Source organism: Copadichromis virginalis, linkage group LG12, assembly GCF_057382275.1.
Source record: "Copadichromis virginalis isolate Kocher_CV1m ecotype Utaka linkage group LG12, C_Virginalis_male_GT1.1, whole genome shotgun sequence".
Lineage (NCBI taxonomy): Eukaryota > Metazoa > Chordata > Actinopteri > Cichliformes > Cichlidae > Copadichromis > Copadichromis virginalis.
Genome location: NC_140629.1, coordinates 12,601,803 through 12,618,210, shown reverse-complemented (window position 1 = coordinate 12,618,210; position 16,408 = coordinate 12,601,803). Strand labels below are relative to the sequence as shown.

Here is a 16,408-nt window from a genome sequence, read left to right as displayed (position 1 = left end):
ATGCGTAAAAGCGCAGTGCGCCTCTGCTGAAAAGAGAAGTGTTGAAAGTGGAAGGAAGCACGCCCAGCTAATAGAAAAATCAGATTCCAATTTTAGGATTTAACATTTAATATTTTCTCTCAGCTGTTTTCTCTACTTTCTGCCATGTTCTGAGAGTCTGTACAGTTTAGTGTTCATTAGAACCTCAACAAAATCAAAACAGTTACAGCACTCAGCTACTGAGAAAGCGTTTGTTGAACCTTCAGTAAGTTGTTACACACTGAAGGAAGACAATGTTCGTGCAGGTGCACACTGAGGTTTATTAATCTGAAACATACCAGAATACTAGTTCTGTGTTGCTGTTGACTTCCATTACCATGACTGGCCTGCGTTACTTTTGTAAGGGATTACTTTATCAGTCACTCATTTGTCTGAGCAGCCACTGCCACCTACTGGAGACACTGAAAATCGCCTTAGAGCCACATCAGGTGAGAGCAAATGAGCTTTTTCACTCTGTACTGTGATGTCAAAGGATACACACTGTATGGTTTTAATGAAGACAGAATATTTTCATTCGATGTGTTTTTAACATAATCTTTACATCAGTTGCATTGAACACAGGCCCACTGATCCATGCAATCACGAAGTCTGTGCTGGCTTTGAAAAGTCGCAGAACTTCCTACAAGTTCTAATGACAGAACCACTAAGCCGACATCTAGTGTCACCTCTGTGAAATTATTTTCTCAAGTTTCTGGCATCTTATATCATATTATTGATCACCGACCAATAATATGATAATATGACTTCTTCTACTCTGACAGAGACCACCAGACTGTTATTACCGACAAATGTCAGTAATAACAACCTTTTTATTTATTCCTATTTCTGATGCTAGTCTGAACAAAGTGATGGTAACAACACAACTGCGACACACCAACCAGGACCAGAGCCCCAGCCAGGAGGCAGAGCACACCCAGAACCCCAAGTCCCCAAGCCAGGGCAGCCAGGCTACCAGGCCAGTAACCTATGTCTGCCAGCACAGACCCATCCCCAGCCCTGCTCCATGCATTCACTAGAAAAACACCACCCAAAGAGCCACCAGATCGTCATCCAGGTTATGACCACAGCCCCTGGGTTGAGCCCCCCAAGAAACCCGTCCCTAGGGAATCCCCAGACACCCCAAGCCCATACCTAGCCCCAATATCAACCACAATAATAAAGTCAGGACAAAACCACGACCCCCCCCCCCCCCCCCCCCCCCCCCCGAGAGGGATTGATCTAATGTTGTGGCAGAAGCTTTATCAAGACTAATATGATCTAAAATGAATTTAAATGTTTTTAAGCATTTCTGAGACTAGAAGTTTTGGTCTAGGCTCACTGATAAATCTGCATCCCACTTTGCAATAGAAAGGCATATTGATTCACCTTTTTTGGAGAAGTAAATTTGTAAACTTCAAACCCCAAACAGTAAATTTGGGGTTTGAAGATTAAGGAATTGTACCACACTTGATGGTGTTTGTAATTCAACTGGATTAGGTTTACATTTCTTTTTTGTTATAGACTTGATAATAGACTTAGAATTAGAATTTACTATAGATAGAGGTTATAGACAGAGCTATAGAGCTTTATAAGATTTAGCAATTTAAACTTCAATTTAACAATTTGATATTGAAGAATGTTTCAGTGATTACTAATTCATGTAAGGCAAGACAAAGTGTGACAACCAACCAAGGTCTATCTCAGGCTGGACTGGGACAAAACAATTGGCCCTGGCATTTTTCATCCAAGTGGCCCAGGATGATAACGAGATGATGATGGCTCGCTGGACAAGAAATGAACAAATGGGCTGCTGCAAATTTATGGCCACTGCCCAGAGGCCCAAATGTGCATTGGAAAATGGCTGATTACGAGTTCATGTGTGATCTTCCCAAATTATTACACTGGTGTAATATTTATCGGCTGGAACGCAGGAACCTCATCTTTTTCTTTGATGATAATACTGATCTACTTCTGGATTTTCATTTGGTACACATGTCACGTGAGACATATTTCAATGAATGGGTAGGAAATATCACTGGTATGGCCTTTTCAAGGATTTTAACTTAACTTTTTATTTGTGCTACTGTCTCCAGATTATACATCATAGCAAGTCTCACTACCATCTTAGTAAAATTTAGCTTTCATGCTTGCTGCTCTGCCTATGCCACCAAAATCTCTTACACCTGTCTATTCCCACTCCATCCTACCTACACTCTTCACCTCTCTTGTACACTATCCATTGCTTTGGATGGTTGACCCCATGTATTTAGTTAACTCATCTGCTTTCACTACATACCTCTATCTACCTCTCGCTGCAAATCACATAGTCATCTGTGAACATCATAGTCCATGGAGACTTCGGCCTGACCTTGTCTAAAATCACTTCACACTTCAGTGCTCTCCTGCTGATAATAATGCAAATTTCAGTTCGGAAGAAAAGAGTTAATGTGATTTTTAAATTACGGTGATTATTTTATTAACACAAATCCTGTGAGGCGTAAAGCCTCCAAATTCATTTTAGCCACCATGGGTCACTGATTTATTTGGCCCGTTTATGAAGAAGAACCAAAGCATTTGAAAATGGAAACTACAAAGAGAAATAGTTTCAGTTCCTAAACAGCTTTGTAATAATTTTCTTAAACTCCATGAACTGAAGCAAAAATTGCATCTTTGTCCAAATACTTGGACACAGATGTCTCAGTATTACATGTGAGAAGAACATAATTACAACCTGTTACACTAAATATACAAAAGACAAAGGATACAACAGATAAAATATTTTTTTTATTTGTGTCCTGATAATATGACTTCAGCTAAAACACATTTGCAGTAAAAAATAAAATCTTAAACAGAGAAAGAAAAAAAATATAACAAAGCAAACTCTACAGGAAGCTTTGTGATGCATATTTTGAGACAAACAGTGAACTCCTTCCCAAGAACACTCCGGCTGGTCGGTGGTCAGAGCTTATTCATCTCAATGGTGAGTCTCTTCTGCCAGAAATACAGGGAGTGCAGAATTATTAGGCAAATGAGTATGTTGTCCACATCATCCTCTTCATGCATGTTGTCTTACTCCAAGCTGTATAGGTTCGAAAGCCTACTACCAATTAAGCATATTAGGTGATGTGCATCTCTGTAATGAGAAGGGGTGTGGTCTAATGACATCAACCCCCTATATCAGGTGTGCATAATTATTAGGCAACTTCCTTTCCTTTGGCAAAATGGGTCAAAAGAAGGACTTGACAGGCTCAGAAAAGTCAAAAATAGTGAGATATCTTGCAGAAGGATGCAGCAGTCTCAAAATTGCAAAGCTTCTGAAGTGTGATCATCGAACAATCAAGCGTTTCATTCAAAATAGTCAACAGGGTCGCAAGAAGCGTGTGGAAAAACCAAGGCGCAAAATAACTGCCCATGAACTGAGAAAAGTCAAGCGTGCAGCTGCCAAGATGCCACTTGCCACCAGTTTGGCCATATTTCAGAGCTGCAACATCACTGGAGTGCCCAAAAGCGAAAGGTGTGCAATACTCAGAGACATGGCCAAGGTAAGAAAGGCTGAAAGATGACCACCACTGAACAAGACACACAAGGTGAAACGTCAAGACTGGGCCAAGAAATATCTCAGGACTGGTTTTTCTAAGGTTTTATGGACTGATGAAATGAGAGTGAGTCTTGATGGGCCAGATGGATGGGCCCGTGGCTGGATTGGTAAAGGGCAGAGAGCTCCAGTCCGACTCAGACGCCAGCAAGGTGGAGGTGGAGTACTGGTTTGGGCTGGTATCATCAAAGATGAGCTTGTGGGGCCATTTCGGGTTGAGGATGGAGTCAAGCTCAACTCCCAGTCCTACTGCCAGTTTCTGGAAGACACCTTCTTCAAGCTGTGGTACAGGAAGAAGTCTGCATCCTTCAAGAAAAACATGATTTTCATGCAGGACAATGCTCCATCACACGCGTCCAAGTACTCCACAGCGTGGCTGGCAAGAAAGGGTATAAAAGAAGAAAAACTAATGACATGGATTTATATAGTGCTTTTCAGGGCACCCAAAGCGCTTTACAATACCACTATTCATTCACTCTCACATTCACACACTGGTGGAGGCACACAGCCAGCCTTGACATATAATTGTTCTTTCAATTTTTGATAAATATTAATTGAGATGTAACGTGGCCCAGATGTACAGTAGGTGACTGTTACGAGTTCAATTACTGAGGTTGAGCACAAAACAATAATGGTCCAGAAGAGCTTCGGTCAAACAATGATTTTAATGAACACAAGCGTGGGGAGATGAACACTGCCCACAGACAGCATCGATCTCCGCCCGATAATACACAAGCAGTTGTTTTATAACATCGGGGTATTGTTTATGCGTCATGCGTCAAACAGATACAATTCATGCATAAGTTTCAAAAACAACAAATGTTCTGTTGACAACTTTTGACACATTTAAAAGGACATCTTCTCTTGACCACAAGAGGTCACCATACATTGCGCTGTGTCACTCCTCAGCCAACTCAGCTGCTTCCATGTCCATCAATGGCATCATGGGCCCGGGTCACCGATCCCAGGTCCACTGCCATCGCTCTGACCCTCTCTACCCGTGGCTCAGGGAGTTGGGAATCACATCTGTAACCGGAAGGTCGCCGGTTCGATCCCTGGGCTCTCTGTCCTGGTCGTTGTGTCCTTGGGCAAGACACTTTACCCTACTGGTGTTGGCCAGAGGGGCAGATGGCGCGATATGGCAGCCTCGCTTCTGTCAGTCTGCCCCAGGGCACTTGTGGCTACAACTGTAGCTGCCTCCACCAGTGTGTGAATGTGAGAGTGAATGAATAGTGGTATTGTAAAGCGCTTTGGGCAGGGATAGCTCAGTAGGTAGAGTGGTGGCCCCATGATCGGAAGGTCGGGGGTTCGACTCCACTGAACGGCTACCCTGAGGTACCCCTGAGCAAGGTACCGTCCCTACACACTGCTCCCCGGGCGCTGCACTGGTGGCTGCCCACTGCTTCACTGGGTGAATGGGTTAAATGCAGAGGAACTATTTCCCTATGGGGACTAACACGCACACTTTACTTTACACTTTACACTTTGGGTGCCCTGAAAAGCGCTATATAGAATCCAATCCATTATTATTATTACCCGTCCTCAGTGTTGGGACTAACGCGTTATTAAGTAACGCGTTACAGTAACTACGTTATTATTGTGGTAACGAGCACGGTAACTAGTTATTATGCCAAAACCAGGAACGCGTTACTAGTTACTGGGATTTAAATATGCTCGTTATTCGTTACTTCGTGTGGTGGCTATCGCGGAGCTTCCACAGATTCAATAACATTAGCAAGTGGTGGAGGCCAGCAGGTGGATGAAGGAAAAGGGAGGCAAGAGGAGAGACCCGAAGTGGCCGCTGGTCCGAGAGTGTCAGGTGAACTGAACTTCAGGTAAGAAGTTATAACCTGCAGTCCATCTGGGTCAGATTATGAACCAAGTTTAGGTGGAGTTTATTTTCGTTATGCTGACTTTTTCGTACTGCGTGCTAGCTAGCATGACGGAGTTTCTATACAGCTGGGTGGGTGCTATGTTACTGATGTTGAACTTTATTTTGTTCATAAGGTTAATTATTAGAGTTGCCAACCGTCCCGTAAAAAACGGAATCGTCTCGTATTCAGAGAAAATATTACGGGTTTCGTGTTGAGGTGAAAAGGAACATTTTGTCCCGGACTTCAGCTACAATGAAAAAGACACAAAGCTGGAGTTATTCTGTGTTTACGCTGCACAGCTGCCTCTTCTTCTCTCATTCTCTCCTCTCCTGTTTCTACTTCAATCATAAAACTGATCAATGATCAGCTGATCGGCTTTTCTCTCTTGTTTGTTTATCGCCCACTTTGCGCCAGAAAGAGGAAACCAGCCCGTTCCCTGCCCGTTCCCTGGTTCTTGAGAGGTACAGATCCTGGATGGAGGGCAGGGGGGTGCCGATGATCCTTTCTGCTGCCCGTACAGTCCACTGCAGTCTGCTCCTGTCCTGTTTAGTGGCTCCATACCAGACTGTGATGGAGGAGCACAGGACAGACTCAATGACCGCAGTGTAGAACTGGATCAGCAGCTGTCACGGACCCGGTGCCGGGGACTCGGGGTTCGTGAACAGTGTGGACCTTTATTGTTATTAGTGTATTGGATGTACGTTTGCTGCACTGTGCTCTTGTGTTCCATGCTGGTGTGTGTGTGTGTGTGTGTGTGTGTGTGTGTGTGAGGCTGGAGGATGAAGGACAGCCACCTGCAGGCCTGATGGGTGTGGCCCTGCCAGCTGCTGGTCACGCCTAGCTTACCACACACCTGCTTCTGATCAGGATCGTCGGGGGAGCTACTTAACAGAGCAATGGAGCTTCCTCCGGCGCAGGATCGTTGAGTTAGACTCCATGTCAGTGTTTCTAGTGTTGTTAAAGTGTATGCCTGCCGGAGTTGGTGCCATAACGGCTGTGTCTGTGTTTTTCCCCAGGAGGACAGCGGAACACAGGACTGCAAGACACACGGGGTGTGTGAAGGCACAGGGGCAGAGAGCACGGGATACCAGCACTTGGGAGAAGACACGTCACGGGAGTCGAGGGAGCACTTTTGGAGATTTAATGTGTGGTGTACAATTACCTCACTGTAAATAAACCCACTGTTCATTCCATTAAGTCTGCGTTTTGGGTCCTTTCTCCTACATCCCCCACGGTCTGCCCTCCAGACCGTGACAGAAGCTCCTGTGGAAGACTGTACTTCCCCAGTTGTCTCAGGAAGTACATCCTCTGCTGGGTCTTTTTGAGGATGGAGTTGATGTTGGTCTCCCACTTCAGGTCCTGGGAGATGGTTGTACCCAGGAACTTGAAGGTCTTCACAGTTGACACAGGGCTGTCTGATATGGTGAGGGGGAGCAGAGTTGAGGGATGTCTCCTGAAGTCCACTTTCATCTCTACAGTCTTAAGTGTTCAGCTCCAGATTGTGCTGACTGCACCAGAGTACCAGCCGCTCAACTTCCTGCCGGTATGCAGGCTCATCACCATCTTGAATGAGGCCAATGATAGATTGATACATATATACCATCAGAACAGTGTACATCACTGTCACAACAGCGTTTGTTTTCATTCAAAGGCTTTATGATTTTTCCTATAATGGTGGGAAAAATCATATTCCCATAGTCATATTCCCTGGGATGATTTTTTTTTTTGTCCCAGTCCAGCCCTGTAAGCAGCTCATCTGCAGTCTGGTGTTACCTGCATCTTCCTATTCAGAAGGCAGAATTTCCGAGTTCTGAGTACAATCGAAAGCACCTCGACTGCAGTTTTTGAGTTGGATGTAAAAAGCAGGCTAGAATTTCTCTTGTGGAAATGTGCACATTATTTTTTTCCTTTCGATTGGTAGGTGGCACAATGCACTTGTGGCAAGTAAGCAAGCTAGAAGACTGGCAAACTTGCTGGGTATCCAGTTACGGAAGTAACACATTAACAAGAGAATTCTGAGTAAAACCAAAGTTACTTTCCCTAGTAACTAGTTACTCTGAAAGTAACGAGTAACTTGAAGTAACTGAGTTACTTTTGATAGAAGTAACTAGTAATGTAACTAAGTTACTAATTTAAAGTAACTTACCCAACACTGCCCGTCCTCTGGCCGAGGGAATGAGACAACAACCTCTGAGACATGAGACAAAAACAAACACCTTTCCCTACTACGCCTCCCACACTTACCTCCTCAATTGGTCTCTTAATTCTTCAAACTTGGTTCAAGCTATCATGTTTGGGACTCTCTAATCAAAAGCGAGCCTGACTTATGGCCTTGGCTCCCTATTTCGTCTACCTTCAACAATGGTGGGGGTGAAGCTCCCGTGGAATGTGCTCTCTGTCTCCTCTATTATCAGAAAAAGCAAGGTCCTGACTCTGAAAACAGTATTTCTTATAACTCAGCAGTATAATGTATCATAAACAATATCATTCATTCACAATAAATCAGCAGTCCAATGTAATACAAATCAGTTTAACAAATGTAATAGTTATCACCTTCTTCTAATTCAGGAGAATAATTATCTGCATTTACAACTCTTCTCCTGTCCTGTTGTCACAGCAGAAAAAGATTTCTAATAGGAAATTAGATCAAGTTGTTTATGATCTTCTCCCCCCTTTTTGAGTCATATCAATCCCTTGGCTCAAAACTTCAACCAGCCTTGCAGAAGGCTTCTCTGCAGTGCATCAAATCTGCATGGCAAAATGACACACTTTAGGTGATCTTCATCCTTGGGAAGAGTGGTGTCAGCTATTTCCCAGTCTTCTAGAATCTGTGCTTCACACAGAATCACAATCCCACCGCTGAACGTCTTCTGCGCTGTCTCTTTTGGAGCTTGGCACGCTCCCTTCATCCTCCAGGTTCACACGTTCCAATGCTGCTGAAGATTTAAGGCAGAGCATGTACACCTTAGTTGTCTTCCTCAACATCAACATCGAAACTCTTTCATTTTATTTAAGATTTTGCTTTGCGAAATCTCCTCACGATGATCTTCTGGAAGCCCGATGTCTGCTGTGCTGAAGATGATCTCTGATCCTCCTGAAGCCACTCTCCTGGCCTCAGCTTCCATCTTGTGGACGATCCCCTCAGTCACTCCTTCTCGTCATGGCACCTCACAACATCTGCAAATTAAAAAATGACACTCCTCTTGCTGCACGGCTCTCGCCATGTGTCAACTCCCCAATGAGACATGCACAAGAATGTTGCCACATTCTCTCTAAAACAATCTCCAGGGTTTCCCACTTGGAGCAGCCATACTCCAAACCTGTAACCCTGTGTAAAACATTAGTCAGCAATTAAATGTTTAGCTTGTTTAACTCTCAGCTCCACCCAGAGCCTGTATCCTAGAAGACAAAGTCTTCAAGTTAAAACAACTTCACATTTGCAACCAACTGCAGCTCATAAGTGTAATAAAGTATTCAGCATCCCAGAGACAGGTATCATTGCAGGTCTATTCTAAACTCATTTAACTCCTACTTTTTTCCATAGTTTGCTCCAAATCATTGAACATCTCAACATCATTCCACATTGTAATCATTCCTTAAGTTTGTCACTCACCATGAGCCCAATAGTGGTCAGATAATGAGCCCCATGTAACTATTCAGTAACCACTGCGCATCTGTTCAATTGTCACTTGTCTGTCTGTGCTGAATCCTTTACAAGCACTCTTAAAGAAAAACAAACATTAGCCAAACACGCGGATCATCCTGGTGGTCAGGCGTCGGCCACCCATATTCCAGAGGTGCTGTAAAAGGTCATAAAGTTAACACTCTGCTGTAAAAAGAAGCAACACTGGTTTCAAACACAGTATCACACTTTATTCACTTCCCCCCTGTAATTTTCAACATTTTCTCCAACATTTTCTCAACAACATTTCATCATCAACATATAGCCTGTAACCACAGTTTTCTTCACACAAAATCTCAGCAATCCTGTGGTAGAAAAACATTAAGTTGTATCCTGCTATAAATCACATGATCAAATCACATGATTAACCACCTGCTGTAGAAAAGAAATGTAAATGATAGATGTATACACTCTTTCTCACAGTAATCTTTGTGAGCAACACATGCCCATGAATAACACACCCATGGTAAATTCAAAAACATCCAGAAAAATTATAACTAAAAGGTTAAATTTGCGGCAGCACGGTGGTGGTTAGCAATTGAGGAGAAACACCTTCAGCTTGAAGCAGATATAGCTGCAACTGTTGCAAAGATGAATGTGCTGAGAACTGGATCCAGTATGTGAAGTGTTGTTTCGCATAGTGGATCCAGTGGATCTAATGGAATGGAATCATATTTTAAAACAAAAGGAAACAGCCTGGAAATTCTTAATGCGGATGTAGAGACTTTTGTTCCACAGATGCTTACAAAAGGAAATGCAATCACTGGGAATGCAGAGCTTCAAGTAAAAACAGTGCAACAGAATATGAAAGGGGAAAGGCCTGCACCCACTCTTATGGGGCCTTCTGATGCTTTTAGACCAATTCCACCTTTGCCTAAGCCACAAGCTGCTCATCCAGTACCCAATGAAAATCTGTTGTCCATTATGGAAAAACAAAATGAATTAACTTGTATGTTGGTCCATTTCTTCACTGCCCAAAAGGGAGATTCAGACCTTTGATGGCGATCCTTTACATTTTGAGGCTTTTATGCGCTTGTTTGAACAGGTCATAGAAGCAAAGACTGGCGATGCTGGCGCCTGCCTGCATTATCTTGCACAGTACACCAAGGGGCAGCCCAATGAACTTGTTAAAAGCTGCCAACATATGTCTGAGAGTGCTGGATATGTAAAGGCAAAGACTTCGGGAATGGACATGTGATTGAATCTGCTTATTTGAACAACATTCACTCATGGCCACTGATTAGATTGGAAGATGGAAAAGCTCTTCAGGCATATTGTTTGTTCCTACGTGGATGCTGCAATGCAATGGAAGAGATTACTGATCTCTCTGAATTAAATATACCTGCCGATGTCCTCTTAAGCCCCAAGGGGGTTTCTGAGCTTCCTGCTCGAAACTGTAATGCCCAAATTTAATTGATTATTTCTCTGCAATTACAAACTCTGTCCTTACAATCTTGGCTTCAAAATAAAGCTAACATTTGTGAAATTTCAGCTGAGGTGTTAATATTGAAGCAGATGTTATTGTGTCAAAGTTACTGAGACTGGAACACAGAAAAAGTGAGTCGATTTTATCCTCGCCCATTTTTTATTTTTTTTTTTATTTTTAGCCTATAACCCTATAAGGCCAGTGTGGAGCCTGTGATTGGCATGAATATGCCCAGAGCTCTAAAACCTTTGGAGGTCATCCGGAGTGTAGGTGATGGACCTTTTGCCATTAGGACTGTGCTTGGCTAGACAGTGAATGGGCCACTTAATCGAGAATGCTGTGGAAGGCCAGGATGTTTGGCAACAGTTACTGCCAACGGAGTTTCTGCTGTCACACTGGACAAGCTATGGAAACAGCAGTTCAAGATGGACTTTCCTAAGAGCAGCAATGAGCAGTCAACATTGCAACAGGGCCTGGGCTGCTGTCTTAGGCCATCAACATTACACAAGGGCCTGTGCTGCTGGCTGACGACATCCAAAGTACACCATGGCCTGTGCTGTTGGCTGAGGCCATCAACAGCTCACCAGGGCCAGTGCTGCAGGCTGAGGCCATCTACAGTACCCCAGGTCCTGTGCTGCTGTTGGTAGAGGCCATCTACAGTATGTGTTGATGGCTGAGGAAAGCTACATTACACCAGGGCCTGTGCTACTGGCTGATGACATCCAAAGCACACCATGGCCTGTGCTGCAGGCTGAGGCCATCTACAGTACACAACGGACTGAGCTGTTGTTGATAGCCTCTGATGCTGGCTGAAGCCTTCTAAATTACACCAGGTCCTGTGCTGCTGGTTGAGGCCAACTTAATTGCACCAGGGCCTGTGTTGATGGCTGAGGCCAGGTACATTACAGCAGAGCCAGTGATGCTTTCTTAGGCCATTTACATCACACCAGGGCCTGTGCTGCTGGCTGATGACATCTAAAGCACACCATGGCCTGTTCTGCTGGCTGAGGCCATCTACAGTACACAACGGACTTAGCTGCTGTTGGTAGAGGCCATCTACAGTACACCAGGGCCTGTGCTGCTGGCTGAGGCCATCTACAGCACAGAAGGGCATGTGCTGCTGTCTTAGGCCATCAACATCACAGCCCGGCCTGTGCTGCTAGCTAAGACCATCTACAGTACACAAGGGACTGAGCTTCTGTTGGTAGAGGCCATCTACAGCACACCAGCACATGTGCTGCTGGCTGATGCCATCTACATCACACCAGGGCCGGTGCTGATAGCTAAGGCCATCTACATCACGCCAGGGCCTGAACTTCTGTTGGTAGAGGCCATTTACAGCACACCAGCACATGTGCTGCTGGCTGAGGCCATCTACAGTACACAATGGACTGAGCTGCTGTTGGTAGAGGCCATCTACAGCACACCAGCGCATGTGCTGCTGGCTGAGGCCATCTACATCACACCAGGGCCGGTGCTGCTAACTAAGGCCATTCACATTACACTAGGGCCTGTGCTGCAGGGTGAGGCCATCTATATTACACCAGGGCCTGTGCTGCTGTCTTAGGCCATTAACATCACCCGCTACATTACATCAGGGCCGGTGCTGCTGTTGGTAGAGGCCATTTACAGCACACCAGCACATGTGCTGCTGGCTGAGGCCATCTACAGTACACAATGGACTGAGCTGCTGTTGGTAGAGGCCATCTACAGGACACCAGGGCCGGTGCTGCTGTTGGTAGAGGCCATCTACAGCACACCAGCGCATGTGCTGCTGGCTGATGCCATCTACATCACACCAGGGCCGGTGCTGCTAACTAAGGCCATTCACATTACACTAGGGCCTGTGCTGCTGTCTTAGACCATCTATATTACACCAGGGCCTGTGCTGCTGTCTTAGGCCATTAACATCACCCGCTACATTACATCAGGGCCTTAGCTGCAGTTGGTAGAGTCCATCTAAGGAACACCAGGGCTGGTGCTGCTTGCTGAAGCCATCTACAGCACACCAGGGTGTGTGCTGTTGGCTGAAGCCTTCTAAATGACACCAGGTCCTGTGGTTCTGGCTTAGGCCATCTACATTACACTAGACTAGGGCCTGTGCTGCTGCTTGAGGCCATTTTAATGGCACCAGGGCCTGTGTCGATCATTGATACCACCAACAATACACCTTGCCCTGTGCTACTGTCTTAGGCAATCTACATCTCACCAGGGCCTGATCTTCTGATGGTGGAGGCCATCAACAGCACACCAGGGCATGTGCTGCTGGCTTAAACAATCACCAGCACACTAGGTCCTGTGCTTCCGACGGAGGCCATCTACATTGCACCATGTCCGGTGCTGATGCTGGTAGAGGCCATCTACATCACACCAGGGCCTGTGCTGCTGGCTGATGACATCCACAATACACCAGGGCCAGCGCTCCTTGTGAGGCCATCTTGACTACCCCAGGGCCTGTTCTGCCTAGCTGATACCATCTACATTTCACCAGGGCCTGCGTTGCTGGCTGATGCCATCCACATTGCACCAGGGCCTGTGCTACTGGCTGAGGCCAACTACATTTGACGAGGGCGTGTGGTGCTTGCTGATGCCATCCACAATACACAAGGGCCTGTGCTACTGGCTGATTCCATCCACATTACACCATGGCCAGTGCTTCCTGTGAGGCCATCATCACCACACCAGGGCCTGTAGTGCTGGCTGAGGCCATCCAGATAACTCCAGGGCCTGTGATGCTGGCTTATACCATCCACATTAGACCGGGGCCATTGGTTCCTGGGAGGCCATCTTACCACACACAGGGCTTGTGCTGCTTATTGATGCCATCCACATTACACCAGGGTACGTGGTGCTGACCAATACCATCCATATTTCACCAGGGCCCGTGTTGTTAGATGAGGCCATCCACATTGCACCAGGGTGTGTGCTACTGGCTGAGGCCAACTACATTTCAGCAGGGCCTGTGCTACTCGTTGATGCCATCCACATTACAACAGGGCCTGTGGTGCTGTCCGAAACCATCCACATTTCACCAGGGCTTGTGTTGCTTTCTGATGCCATCCACAATACACAAGGGCCTGTGCTACTGGCTGATGCCATCCACATTACACCACGGCCAGTGGTGTTGGCTGAGGACATTCATATTACACCAGGGCCTGTGGTGATGGCCAATACCGTCCACATTTCACCAGGGCCAGTGCTTCCTGTGTGGCCATCATCACCACACCAGGGCCTGTGCTTCTGGCCGAGGCAAACTACATTTCACCAGGGGCTGTGCTGCCCTCTGAAGCCATCCAGATTACACCAGGGCCTGTGCTGCTGGCTGAGGCCAACTACATTTCAGCAGGGCCTGTGCTACTCGTTGATGCCATCCACATTACAACTGAGGACATTCATAATATACCAGGGCCTGTGGTGATGGCCAATACCGTCCACATTTCACCAGGGCCAGTGCTTCCTGTGAGGCTATCTTCACCACACCAGGGCCTTTGCTTCTGGCTGAGGCCATCCACATTTCACCAGGCCACGTGTTTCTGGTTTAGACCAACTACATTTCATCAGCGCCTGTGCTACTCGTTGATCCCATGCACAGGGCCTGTGGTTTTGGCTGTTACCATCGACATTTCACCAGGGCCTGTGTTGCTGGCTGATGCCATCCACAATACACAAGGGCCTGTGTTACTGGCTGATGCAATCAACATTGCAGCAGGGCGAGTACTCCCTGTCAGGCGATCTTCACAACACCAGGGCCAGTGGTACAATATACACAAGGGCCTGTGCTACTGGCAGCAAACTGACAGCAAAGGTCCTTCAAATCCAGAGACAAAGAGGAGTTGAAAAGGGTGCAGAGAGAGCTGAGGGGACTGATAAGGAATGGGAAGGACAGCTACAGACAGAAGATGGAGAACCACCTTCAGTAAAACAACGTTGGTGAAGTCTGGAGAGGCCTCAGAACCATCTCAGGCCACAAACATCAGAACTCTCTGCCTGGGTGGGCAAATGAACTGAATCATTTCTTCAACAGATTTGATTCAGCCATGAGGCAGTCTCCAACATCGGCTGCAGACTCACCCACCCCCACTGCTGCTGTTCCACCTCTGACACCTCAGACACTTCACACCTCCTCTATTCACCCTGCTCACTCCTCCCCACCCCCAACAACAGCATCCAATACACATTCAACACAAGGCTCCAGCCTGTCTGTCTCAACCACCCAGGTTATGAGGGAACTGAGGAGGCTGATGCCATCCACAATACACAAAGGCCTGTGCTACTGGCTGATGCATCCACATTACACCAGGGCCAGTAGTCCCTGTGAGGCCATCTTCACCACACCAGGGCCTGGGCTGCTTGCTGATACCATCTACATTTCACCAGGGCCTGCGTTCCTGGCTGATGCAATCCTCATTGCACCAGGGCCTGTGCTACTGGCTGAGGCCAACTAGATTTCACCAGGGGGTATGTTGCCAGCTGAGGTCATCTACATTTCACCAGGGCCTGTGTTCATGGCTGAGGCCAACAACATTTCACCAGGGCCTGCGTTGCTGGCTGATTCCATCAACATTACACCGTGGCGAGTGCTTTTCTTGCACGAAAAAAAAAATTAGTTTTCATCTTGTGAATAACTTGAAAATCTTAGCTCAAACAGCTGCAAAACCTGTTTGCCCAGCACAGGGATGTTGAATTCTATAAGATAAAGCCATAAATATGTGTGTCTGAGTCTTCTATCAAAAGTTACAGCTATTTATATGAAGTTGTACAAAAACGCTTTATTTCGTCAAGACAGTACGTTTCTCACTGTTACATGTGCCGATATCATGCACATTTCACCAGGGCCAGTGTTGTTAGATGAGGCCATCCACATTATAACAGGGCCTGTGCTAGTGGCTGAGGCCAACTACATTTCACCAGGTCCTGTCTTGGTGGCTGATGCCATCCACAATACACAAAGGCCTGTGCTACTTGGCTGATGCTATCCACATCACACCAGGGCCAGTTCTCCCTGTGAGGCAATCTTCACCAAACCAGGGACAGTTCTACCTGTGGGGCCATCTTCGCCACACCAGGGCCTGCGTTGCTGGCTGATAGCATCTACATTTCACCAGGACCTGTGGTGCTGGCTGAGGTCATCCACAATACACAAGTGCCTGTGCTACTGGCTGATGCCATCCACATTACATCAGGGCCAGTGGTGTTGGCTGATGCCATCCAAATTAAACCAGCGCCTGTGATTCTGGATTGGGCCAACTAGATTTCAAAAGGTCCTGTGTTCATGGTTGAGAACAACTACATTTCACCAGGGCCAGCGGTCCTTGTGAGGCCATCTTCACTACACGAGGGCCTGTGCTACTGGCTGATTCCATCCACATTACACCAGAGTGTGTGGTGCTGACCAATACCATCTATATTTCACCAGGGCCAGTGTTGTTAGATGAGGAAATCCACATTACACCAGGGCCTGTGCTACTGGCTAAGGCCAACTACATTTCACCAGGGCCTGTGTTCATGGCTGAGGCCAACAACATTTCACCAGGGCCTTTGTTGCTGGCTAATCCCATCCACAATACAAAAAGGCCTGTGCTGCTTGCTGATGCCATCCACATTACACCAGGGCCAGTGCTTTTCTCGCACGAAAAAAAGAGTATAATTTTTCATTATGTGAATAACTTTAACATCTTAGCTCAAACAGCTGCAAAACCTGTTTGCCCAGCACGGGGAAATTGAATTCTATAAGATGAAGCCATAAACATGTGTGTCTGAGTCGTCTATCAAAAGTTACACCGATTTATATGAAGTTGTGCAAAAACGCTTTA

At 46.2% G+C, this 16,408-nt stretch overlaps 1 long non-coding RNA gene across 1 annotated transcript; it reads left to right on the top strand.

Moving 5' to 3' along the window:
- Positions 1 to 5,166: 5,166 nt before the first annotated feature.
- On the top strand, positions 5,167 to 6,684 carry LOC146696578 (uncharacterized). The gene is made up of 3 exons (XR_014923106.1): positions 5,167 to 5,448; positions 5,902 to 6,425; positions 6,504 to 6,684. It is a non-coding gene; the product is annotated as an uncharacterized LOC146696578 (long non-coding RNA).
- Positions 6,685 to 16,408: the final 9,724 nt, after the last annotated feature.